Consider the following 11,879-nt stretch of genomic DNA (forward strand, 5'->3'; position numbering starts at 1 on the left):
AACTAGCGATGCCATAAATACACTTTTATACTCGGAAGATGATTCACTTGTGTTGATTTGTTTATATTCCGAGAGTGCTGATAATCCATCACATCCCCACTTACAAATGAGTTGAAGATCACAAGAATTTATTTTTTTTAGTTGGTCTGAAGAAAAGTCAGAAGCAATCCTTAAAGCAGTATTTTCGAGTAGAGCGCCGAGTCCAATAACAGCCTTCCGATCAGTTATTTCAATAGGAGGTGGTATATAGTTATCACGACTTAATCCCAGCTGCAACATAAGCGCAATAGCTTCTTCCTCAGTGAACGTTGTATCAGATGATGGTGTGGGTATACTCTTTACAATTCTTTTCAGTCGTCTTGGTGATGCGGTTGGAAGAATATTTGCAATTTTTATGGCATCCAAAGGCTGTTTTTCTTTTCTTAACATTGCTTTAAAAGTGTCCGAAACTTCTTCGTTAGATAAGGTTTCTAGTGAAGTTGATAACCTTTTCCTCTTAGATTTTGAGCTCAAATCCTCATACTGCTTACAGGGAGCACTAACAGTTGATACGCAAATAGCAACTTCTACACATTCATCCAGCCAATCAGAAAATTTCGATCGAAATTTAGCAATGGAATACCGAACACTCTTCAGTTTTATATCAACTGATTTTATAAAATTTTCAATTTTACATATATCAGTTTTATCCACTTTATTTTTATGTGCAGTTTCAATATATTTCAATAAGAAGTTCACTTTATCTTGAAAAGGAGCTGAAGAGTGTTCAAATAAAATGGAGCACAAATCATTTTTTTTTAGTACGATCGCCATGGTTAGAAAATTACAAATAATTACAAACAGATATAAACCTGTCTTATATATTAATTACAGGTACTTAAATTAAATTATTTTTTAAAGGGTTATGATATTCTACCTAATATGTCTAACGTATCCTTATGTAATGAATTTTTCCTCAATAGGTCACTTTAATAAGCTACCTATTAAAGTGACCTATAGGGGTAAAAATCATTACAGTTTAAAAAATAATACCTGAAAATTTTTTAATATATGTAACCAATTTAAGAGTTAACGTTATGGATGAAAATAATAGTGCTAGGTAAATTTTCTAAAAGATGTTGAGTTTTCCCTAATTAATTTGTCACTTAAAAAACATTAGGTAGGCTTGTTATATATCAATGGAAAGGTAATTTTGTCTATTTTTCAAAACTGTATATAATTTTTGAAAATTAAAAAATTCGCGAAATACTTTTTTTTAAAAAAATTAAAAAATGTTTTTTATTCAGTTTTTGCGAAGATACAAATTTTTCAAATTGCAATAAAAATTTTATTTATGAATATTTTTTGATGAAATTTTACAGTTAGGTAGATTTTTTACTCAAAATCTAAAATTAAATAAAAAGTTCGAATTTTCTTATTAGAAATCCCGGAATTCCCAAAAAAGTTTAAAAAATCCCAAAAATGGGATTTTTTGGTTTTTTGCCTATTATATCCATACCAGGGGCGGGGTTATCGAAACCCGTTACAAAATGATTAAGAACATATTGGGTCATATAAAACAGGTCACTATAATTTGATATCGACTATGCGATTTGAGAATTTTTGCTCAAAATTGAATTTTATATAAAAAATAGGGTTTTTTGGATGGATCTGGTCCCCTCGGTATCAAAAATTTTTAGGTTTTGTTTCATTTATCGTATTTTATGTAAAGTCAGCTTTTCAAAAAGTATAAATTCTATATACATCTTCTTAGAAACTTTTTAGATAACTTAAAAAGAAAGAGATACTTTTTTCCCAAAAAAATGGCAAAAAATCGCCTTTTTTTAATTTTTTAAATTAAAATGCCTATAACTTTGGACTCAGTCATGATTTTTACATAATTCTTTCACTGCTTGATATATAAACTTGTTGTTAAGCGAATAAAAAAAGAAATGGCGAAAATCGGGAATATTTGGACCCGCTATTATCAAAAAACTAAAGTAAGGACGGTAAAAATTTTAAAATTTTAATTTTCAAATGCGAATATCTCCTAAACTATAAGAGATAATTTACTGCTACGACGACATTTTTTATAGTGCTCGATGAGAAGATTCTATATACGAAATTTTTTATAAATCGGAACTCAAATGAAGAAATAAGATCGTTTTAAAAATTTAACATAGCCGAGGTGTCCTAATTTGAGGACCCCCCGCCGGTCCCCTGGTTGGCCTATAAAGTCCAAATTCAAAACCTAAACTCGACAACACCTCCTCTTTGTGCATACCAAATTTCATTAAAATCGGATTAACCGTTTAGAAGTTACCGAATTATTTCCCTCTTTTTTTTTTTCCTATACCACTGTGTGACATGTCAAATTTCCCTTATATAGCGCTCAATGCCAATTAATCAAACTTGATTTTGATTTAAAAAATAACACAGGTTGTACAGAATACAAGGTGATAGCTCATCATTGTTTGCAATTTTTCATACTCCTGAGAAAATCATAATCCAATCCAATCATGTTCCAACCATGTTGAGTACACAATCCATATGGTACAACATATTAAAATTTGGTACGTTTTTTTTCAAATGCTTCGGTACTAAATAATATATTTCAAAAAACTCATCACTTCTCTTGCAAATTCATTACAACCTGCAACTAGTTGTAACAAACAAGTTGTAAACATATACTTATGTTGTTCTTCATTTGATTTTTCAACTTCTCAGCCAACATGTTTGTGGCTGAATACGACCTCAATAATAAATCTGCGGCCGCAACAAGCGTAAACTAATTTTTATTGTATTCCGCCACAATTTTTTGTTTGTTTGCAAGTTTTTATTGTACATGTTGTTGTATTGTATTTTATTAACATAAATAAATAATAAATTTGTATGAAGCGTAATTTTTGTTGTCGTCGACGACGTCGTCAGTCGGTAAACTGTTTGTCTGGCAGGTGTGGTGGGGAGTTTTCTCAACCCCCCAAAAAACATGAATACAATATGTGAATGAATGAATTGAATGAATACATACATACACAGTCAAACAACCATTCGTTCATATACTTTAAAGCGGCAAGATTTTTGTTTTTGTTTGCCTACACAAGCATTTTGTTTACAAGTGAGAAAAATATATATAGGAATCAAAAGAATATCAGCCCCATTCCTAGGTAGTACACGAAAAGTATTTGTTTAATTTAATGAAACGACAGATTCTTGTAGTTTTATTTAATAGAATGTTTTCTGAAATTATGAGGTCCACAACATACTTGAGCTCCACACAAATTTCTTCTGAAAATTTTATTTTATTAACCATAGAATATTCAATATTCTTGACTGTAGAATAGTCTATAGTCTAAATTATTGAATAGTTTATAGTCTTGACTCTAAAATAGTCTATAGTTTTGACTATAGAATAGTCCATATAATAGTATATAGTCGTGACTATAGAATAGTCTATATTCTTGACTGTAGAATAATCTATATTCTTGACTATAGAATAGTCTATAGTTTTGACTATAGAATAGTCTATAGTGTTGAGTATTGAATAGTCTATAGTTTAAAGTCTTGACTATAGAATAGTCTATAGTCTTGACTATAGAATAGTCTATAGTCTTGACTATAGAATAGTCTATAGTCTTGACTATAGAATAGTCTATAGTCTTGACTATAGAATAGTCTATAGTCTTGACTATAGGATGGTCTATAGTGTAGAGTATTGAATAGTCTATAGTTTATAGTCTTGACAATAGAATCGTCTATAGTTTATAGCCTTGACTATAGAATAGTCTATAGTCTTGACTATAGAATTGTCGATAGACTTGACTATAAAATAGTCCATAGTCTTGACTATAGAATAGTCGATAGACTTTACTATAGAAAAGTAGATTAGTCTATAGTCTTGACTATAGATGAGTCTAAATTAAGTTTTAAACTTTTTGTTTAGTTATGTTCTACATTTTCTACATTAGTTTATAGTCTTGACAATAGAATCGTCCATAGTTTATAGCCTTGACTATAGAATAGTCGATAGACTTGACTATAGAATAGTCTATAGTCTTGACTATAGAATAGTCGATAGACTTTACTATAGAAAAGTAGATTAGTCTATAGTCTTGACTATAGATGAGTCTATAGTCTTGACTATAGAATAGTCTATAGTCTTGACTATAGAATAGTCTATAGTCTTGACTATAGAATAGTCTATAGTCTTGACTATAGAATAGTTTATAGTCTTGACTATAGAATAGTCGATAGAATTGACTATAGAATAGTCTATAGTCTTGACTATAGAATCGTCTATAGTTTGTAGCCTTGACTATAGAATAATCTATAGTCTTTACTATAGAAAAGTCGATAGAATTGACTATAGAATAGTCTTTAGCCTTGACTATAGAATCGTCTATAGTTTATAGCCTCGACTATAGAATAGTCTATAGTCTTGACTATAGAATAGTCGATAGACTTTACTATAGAATAGTCGATAGACTTTACTATAGAAAAGTAGATTAGTCTATGGTCTTGACTATAGATTAGTCTATAGTCTCGACTATAGATGAGTCTATAGTCTCGACTATAGATGAGTCTATAGTCTCGACTATAGATGAGTCTATAGTCTCGACTATAGATGAGTCTATAGTCTTAACTATAGATGAGTCTGTAGTCTTGACTATGGATGAGTCTACAGTCTTGGCTATAGATTAGTCAATAGTCTTCACTATAGATTAGTCTATAGTCTTGACTATGGAATAGTCTATAGTGTTGAGTATTGAATAGTCTCTTGACTATAGAATAGCTGATAGACTTTACTATAGAAAGTCTATAGGATTGACTATAGATTAGTCTATTGACTTGATTATAGATGAGTCTATAGTCTTGACTATAGATGACTCTATATTCTTGACTATAGAATAGTCTATATTCTTGACTATAGAATAGTCTATAGTCTTGACTATAGAATAATCTATAGTCTTGACTATAGAATAATCTATAGTCTTGACTATGGAATAATCTATAGTCTTGACTATAGAAAAATCTATAGTCTTGACTATAGAATAATCTAATCTGACTATAGAATAATCTATAGGATTGACTATAGAATAATCTATAGTCTTGACTATAGAATAATCTATAGTCTTGACTATATAATAATCTATAGTCTTGACTATAGAATAATCTATAGTCTTGACTATAGAATAATCTTTAGTCTTGACAATAGAAAAGTCTATAGTCTTGACTATAGAATAGTCTACAGTCTTGACAATAGAATCGTCTATAGTCTTGACTATAGAATCGTCTATAGTCTTGACTATAGAATAAAATATAGAGCAGTTCTAGAATAGTCTACAGTCTTGAACATTATATAGTCTTGACTATAAAATAATATATAGTCTTGATTATAGAATAGTCTATGGTCCTGACTATAAAATAATCTACTGTCTTGAAAATTGTCTTGACTATACTGTAGGGCAGACTATAGTATGTCTCGTTTCTTACCTTTGTTTTCAGTTAGTAGCCATTTCGAAATAAAATACTCCTTTGATATCCTTTTCTATTATATATTATATTTATTTTAGAATACATATTAGTTTTTATTTTTTTTAACTAAAAATTTAGTGTTTTTCGTTTAAGGACAATATGCTTAAAATTTAAGTTTGTTGATTTTCTTTGTTCATTTTGAATCTTTATCAAGTATTCTTTGTGATATTTAACTAAAGCAGCAGTACTAATTCAGAACTGGCTTTCTAAAGTAAATTTGCTTGAACTTTTTGTTTTTAGTTTTAGTTTATTACAGGTTTTTTTTGTTTGCAGTTATATGAATTTTTATTTAAAACTAAAATAAGACTTTTATTGTGTGTAAAAAAATGAATAAAAAATATTTTAAATTAAGTTTTAAACTTTTTGTTTAGTTATGTTCTACATTTTGAGGGATTTTTGAAGTGATTTTTGTGGAAACCATTAAGTAAATGATAAAAAAACGTATAACAAAGAAGAAATTAAACGATTTTTTTATAATTTTTTTTTATCCTTTTAATGACAAGTACCAATTTTATCTATTGTAGAATCTAAGTGAAGGACTCGTGTACTTAAATACATAGACATTTTTTATACATTTTCTGTGAAATACATATACATATGAAGAGGTTATTGAATTAAAAACGTGCTTACCCAGCAAACATTAACAGCTCAATGGTTGTTGAATTTAATTACAAAGGAAAATGAGAAGAGCTTTTTCAGGGGTTTTTATGTCAGGATACGTGAAAGAATTATAAAGAATTAATCTATGTTAGATTATAATTATTTAAAAAATTCCTTGTTTTTAATACACATTTAATATGAAATTTAAGAAAATGTATAGAAACCCAGTAAAAACTTTCATTGCCATGTAAGAGGTTAAATGCTAAAATTTACTTACATAATAGCATTTTAAGTCATTATTTTAACACGTTGATGTCATTGGAGGCAAGTACTTACCACAAACGATTACAAGTAATTAAAAGAAGTTGTCATTGTAAATCGCATAAAAACGTACACACCTTCTATATCATTACTGGCAAGATGACTAGTGAATTAGAAAGTATTTATATAACACATTATTAGTAAGTCCTTATTAGACAACTTCTATATAATCCAGGCGATATCTAGTAGTCATTGAAATGTATGTTGTTAGGTAAGTAATTGCAATTGAAAGCAATTGCCCAGTTTTGCTGAGAACCTTTCCCAATAACTATTCTCACTTAAATAAAAGACTTAAATTCTTTATAATATTCCTCATTTATATATTATAAAGAATTTAAGTCTTTTATTTAAGTGAGAATAGTTATTGGGAAAGGTTCTCAGCAAAACTGGGTAATTGCTTTAATATATGAACTAATTCTTTTCAATACATGTAAAGGGTTTAACTGTTTCATTTGAACAACTTCAAAGAAAAATATTCACTGATCTCTGTTAAAGATTTAAAGCAAAATCGTTAGTCAGATTTTTAAAACTTCAAAGGAAAATTTTGATTTTTTACATTTCATTAATTTTTTCCATGAATACAAATTTAATTTTAATATTGATTTTTTAGGCTTTCAAAATAAAATGCATTCATTTATGAAATTTAAAGTATTAAACAAAAACATAAAAGATGTTTAGTAAAGGAATTGTTCAAATATCTTTCAATATTATACCGGATATGGAGAATATACTACACAAATAATTTGCCATCAAAAACTCACTCTTGGCCTAAGTTTGAGTTAGCACTTTTTAAATATAATTTAATGATATGCTTATCATTAACATGTTAATAAAGTTTATATCAAAAACAAAGAAGGTGATAGTCAGGTAGTCAGTAATAAGTTATGAGGACTACATTAAAGGCTAGACTATAAACTATACTATATACTACACTATAGACTAGACTATAGTCTAGTCTATAGTCTAGTCTATAGTCTAGTCTATAGTCTGGTCTATAGTCCAGATTATAGTCTAGCCTTTAATGTAGTCTATAATCTAGCCTATAGTCCTGTCTATAGTCTAGTCTATAGTCTAGTCTATAGTCTAGTCTATAGTCTAGTCTATAGTCTAGTCTATAGTCTAGTCTATAGTCTAGTCTATAGTCTAGTCTATAGTCTAGTTTATAGTCTAGTTTATAGTCTAGTCTATAGTCTAGTCTATAGTCTAGTCTATAGTCTATATAGAGCCTAGTCTATAGTCTAGTCTATAGTCAGTCTATAGTCTATATAGAGCCTAGTCTATTATAATCTAAAGTCTAAGAATTAAAACAATTTAGTTTTTATCTGAATATATCCAAACCATCCAAGTGTGAACGAATGAGTTTGTATCTCAGCATTAGTATTAGTATGTGTATTAGTAGAAATACTTTACCAGTTCTTTTCAAGCAAAGATACGAGAAAAGTTCTGTAAACAGTTAATTCAAATACATACATATATGTACTGTACTTAGAGCATTCTAAACACACAATGTGTTTCCCTGTTCCTATAAATCAGTTCTTTGATAAAATTGTATACTTTTTTGCTTTCCTCTATATTAAACAAACTCCAAGAAAGGAAATCTTTAAAAGGAATAATATGTTTTTGTTTGCTTTTAGTACACAAGTGTTTATCAATATACATAAGTAGTATAACAAAAAGCCTTTTCTTTAAATTTAAGACTAACAAAAAGAACGGTAAAAAAAGTTTAATAATAAAGTAGTGACAGGTGACATATTGTTCGCCTGAAGAACCACTTTAAAGTTGTATTTATGTAAGTATGTGTGTACTGCTGTGTATTAGTACAAAAGGTTTTTTTCTATTACACTTAATACGCGAACCTATTGTACAAATCTAAAGTCATACAGGAGAATGTGTATATCTTGACATAAGTTTGTATTATTTCCTACATATGGATTTATAATAGTATTTACGAAATAGTACAATAAAGGTGTGTTGATTTAGTTACTCTAGTATATATGTTTAAATACATACAAACTAGTATATTTTTATGAAAGTGGGCAGCATGAAAAGTTCTTAACAGAAGTTAAGGTGGACATTTTTAATAACCTAGATTTTAACTGTATTTAAGTGTAAGACTGTAGTCCAAGTTATAGTCTATTGTCGGGATTAAATAATAATCTATAGTCTGAACTTTAGTCTGTAGTTGGGACTATGCTCTAGTCTATAGTTTGGAGTATAATCTGATCTAAAGACTTGTCTATAGTCTGGATTATAGTCTAGTTTGCAGTCTGGATTATTATCATCTAGGAAATTTTCATCCTGTCCATGCCTGCGCGAATATGTCTAAACTTGTCTCCGTAACACAGAGACATACGACTGAGTGCGACTGAATGTACATACGTATATCTGTATAAGTGTTTTTTTTTGTTTCTTCTATTTCGTAAGTAATCATTTTTAAGTATTTGTTGGTTGTATTTTCTGACATAATTGGGATTTGTACTTGACAACATATGTTTAATATACAATTATAAACAAATACACATACATTTGTACATAGAAATAAACAAGTTATCTAAATAATAAAAATAAAACGTATAATACTTTGACGTAGGACAACAAAAATGTAATACAAAAAAAAAAAACCGAAACAGAAAGGATAATCGATAAATTCTTAAAATAATACACAAAGGAGCTTTTTTTCCAGTAATTGTGTATGTGTATGCTTGTAAGGATTTCAAAACATATGTCTGTGATTGTATGCGTAAATAATATATCTGTCTGTGTTTATGATTTTCTAAGTGTTAATATTTGTTTGTGTGTGTGTTAGTTTGTATTTTTTTTACTTTTTTGTCATTCTAACAACTGGTTTTTAAGGTTGGTGACGTTTTTCATTCATCACCTTATTATCTGGCTGAAATAGAACTTCTAAGGAGTGATTTCGTTTTTCATTTGATTTTACGGTAAAATAGCCCCATAGAGATATCAAAAGATATATATGTCTGCAAAAATGTAGTTATATTGTTGAATATCCTATAAAGTCTAGATTGTATAATCTTACTGTATATTAATCTAAAGTCTTGACTGAAGATCAGTTAAGACTATATATCATTTCTTGACAATAGTCTTGACTATAGAACAGTCTATAGTCTTGGCTATATAAAACTCTGTAGTCTTGGCTATAGTACATTCTATAGCCTATAACACCTTTTAGTCTGAATATAGAACACTATATAGTTTTGACTATAGAACACTCTATAGTCTTGGCTATCAGTCTATAGTTTTCACTATATCTATAGTCTTTATAGTCTTGACTATAGATCACTCTATAATCATGACTATAAAACACTTTATATTCATGACTACAGCACACTCTAAAGCCTTGACTATAGAATACTCTGAAGTCTTGGCTATAGAACACTCTGTTGTTTTGGCTATAGATTACTCTATAGTCTTGGCTATAGAACACTCTATAGTCTTGACTATAGAAGACTCTATAATCATGACTATAAAAGACTCTTTAGTCGTAACTATTGAACACTTTATAGCCTTCATTAGTCTATACTTAGTTTTGAGTATAGAATACTCTATAGTCCTGACTATAGATCACTCTAAAATCGTGACTATAAAACACTCGAATGTCATGACTATCGAACATTTTATAGTCTTGACTGTAGAACACTCTAGTCTTGACTATAGAAAACTATAGTCTTGATTCAAGACCAGTCTGTTGTCTTGACTAAAGTTTTAACTAAAGTTTTGACAATGGAACTCTTTATAGTCTTGACTAAAGAAGACTCTATAGTCATGACTATAGAATACTATAGTCTTGACTATAGACCAGTCCATTTGACTACAGAACACTCTACAGTCTTGACTATAAAACACTTTATTGTTTTGACTGTAACCCAGTCTATAGTCAAGACTATAGAACACTACATAGTGTTGACTATAGAACACTCTATAGTATTGACTATAGATCAGTCTATTGTATTGACTGTAGTCTTGGCTATAGATCCAAAGTCTTGAATATAGATCAGTCTACAGTCTTTACTATAGCTCTGTACTCTTTACTATAAATCAGTCTACACTCTTAATCATAGATCAGTCTACAGTCTTAACTATAGATCAGTCTATAGTCTTGACTATAGATCAGTCTATAGTCTTGACTATAGATCAGTCTATAGTCTTGACTATAGATCAGTCTATAGTCTTGACTATAGATCAGTCTATAGTCTTGACTATAGATCAGTCTATAGTCTTGACTATAGATCAGTCTATAGTCTTGACTATAGACCAGTCTATAGTCTTGACTATAGATCAGTCTATAGTCTTGACTATAGATCAGTCTATAGTCTTGACTATAGATCAATCTACAGTCTTAACTATAGATCAGTCTATAGTCTTGACTATAGATCAGTCTATAGTCTTGACTATAGATCAGCCTATAGTCTTGACTATAGATCAGTCTATAGTCTTGACTATAGATCAGTCTATAGTCTTGACTATAGATCAGTCTATAGTCTTGAATATAGATCAGTCTATAGTCTTGAATATAGATCAGCCTATAGTCTTGACTATAGATCAGTATATAGTCTTGACTATAGACCAGTCTATAGTCTTGACTATAGATCAGTCTATAGTCTTGACTATAGATCAGTCTATAGTCTTGACTACAGATCAGTCTATAGTCTTGTCTATAGATCTGTCCATAGTCTTGACTATAGATCAGTCTATAGTCTTGACTATAGATCAGTCTATAGTCTTGACTATAGATCAGTCTACAGTCTGGAATATAGATCAGTCTATATTCTGGACTATAGTCTGGGCTATAAAACATTCTATAATCCGGACTATAGATTATTCTATAATCTTGACTACAGAACAGTCTATATTCTTGACTATGGACCATTCTTTAGCCTTAACTATAGACCATTCTTTAGCCTTAATTATAGAACATTCTATAGTCTGTACTATAGAACATTCTATAGTCTTGACTATAGAACATAGATCTATGCATATATAGACTTTTCTATAGATCACTCTAAAGTCTTGACTGTAGAACATTTGACTGGAATTAAATGGATAATTATCGAAAATAAGTTCAATCTTTAGAATACGTGTTAAATTTTGATTTAAATATATATTGAGAATTTGGTTAATAATAATCTTAACTAATTTTTCTCATGGCTACACACTCACATACATTGCTAACTATTGTATATATATAAAAATAGTCCTTAAAAAACGGCCTTATTCATAAGGCTAAAGGTCTTCCTTGTAATTTCGTTATATTTGTTGAAGAATTGTTTAAAAAAAAACTTACCCTTACTCTGGAAGATCTTTTCCAAAAGTAAATTGACTTAACTAGTTCGGTAGTATTTAAACAGTTTTCACATTTTTATAAAGCCTTAATATTAAAGGCCTTGTTATTCTTCCTGCTGGTTTTATTGTTATTGTACCTAATA

This window comes from Lucilia cuprina, chromosome 2 (genome assembly GCF_022045245.1).
Source record: "Lucilia cuprina isolate Lc7/37 chromosome 2, ASM2204524v1, whole genome shotgun sequence".
NCBI classification, from domain to species: domain Eukaryota; kingdom Metazoa; phylum Arthropoda; class Insecta; order Diptera; family Calliphoridae; genus Lucilia; species Lucilia cuprina.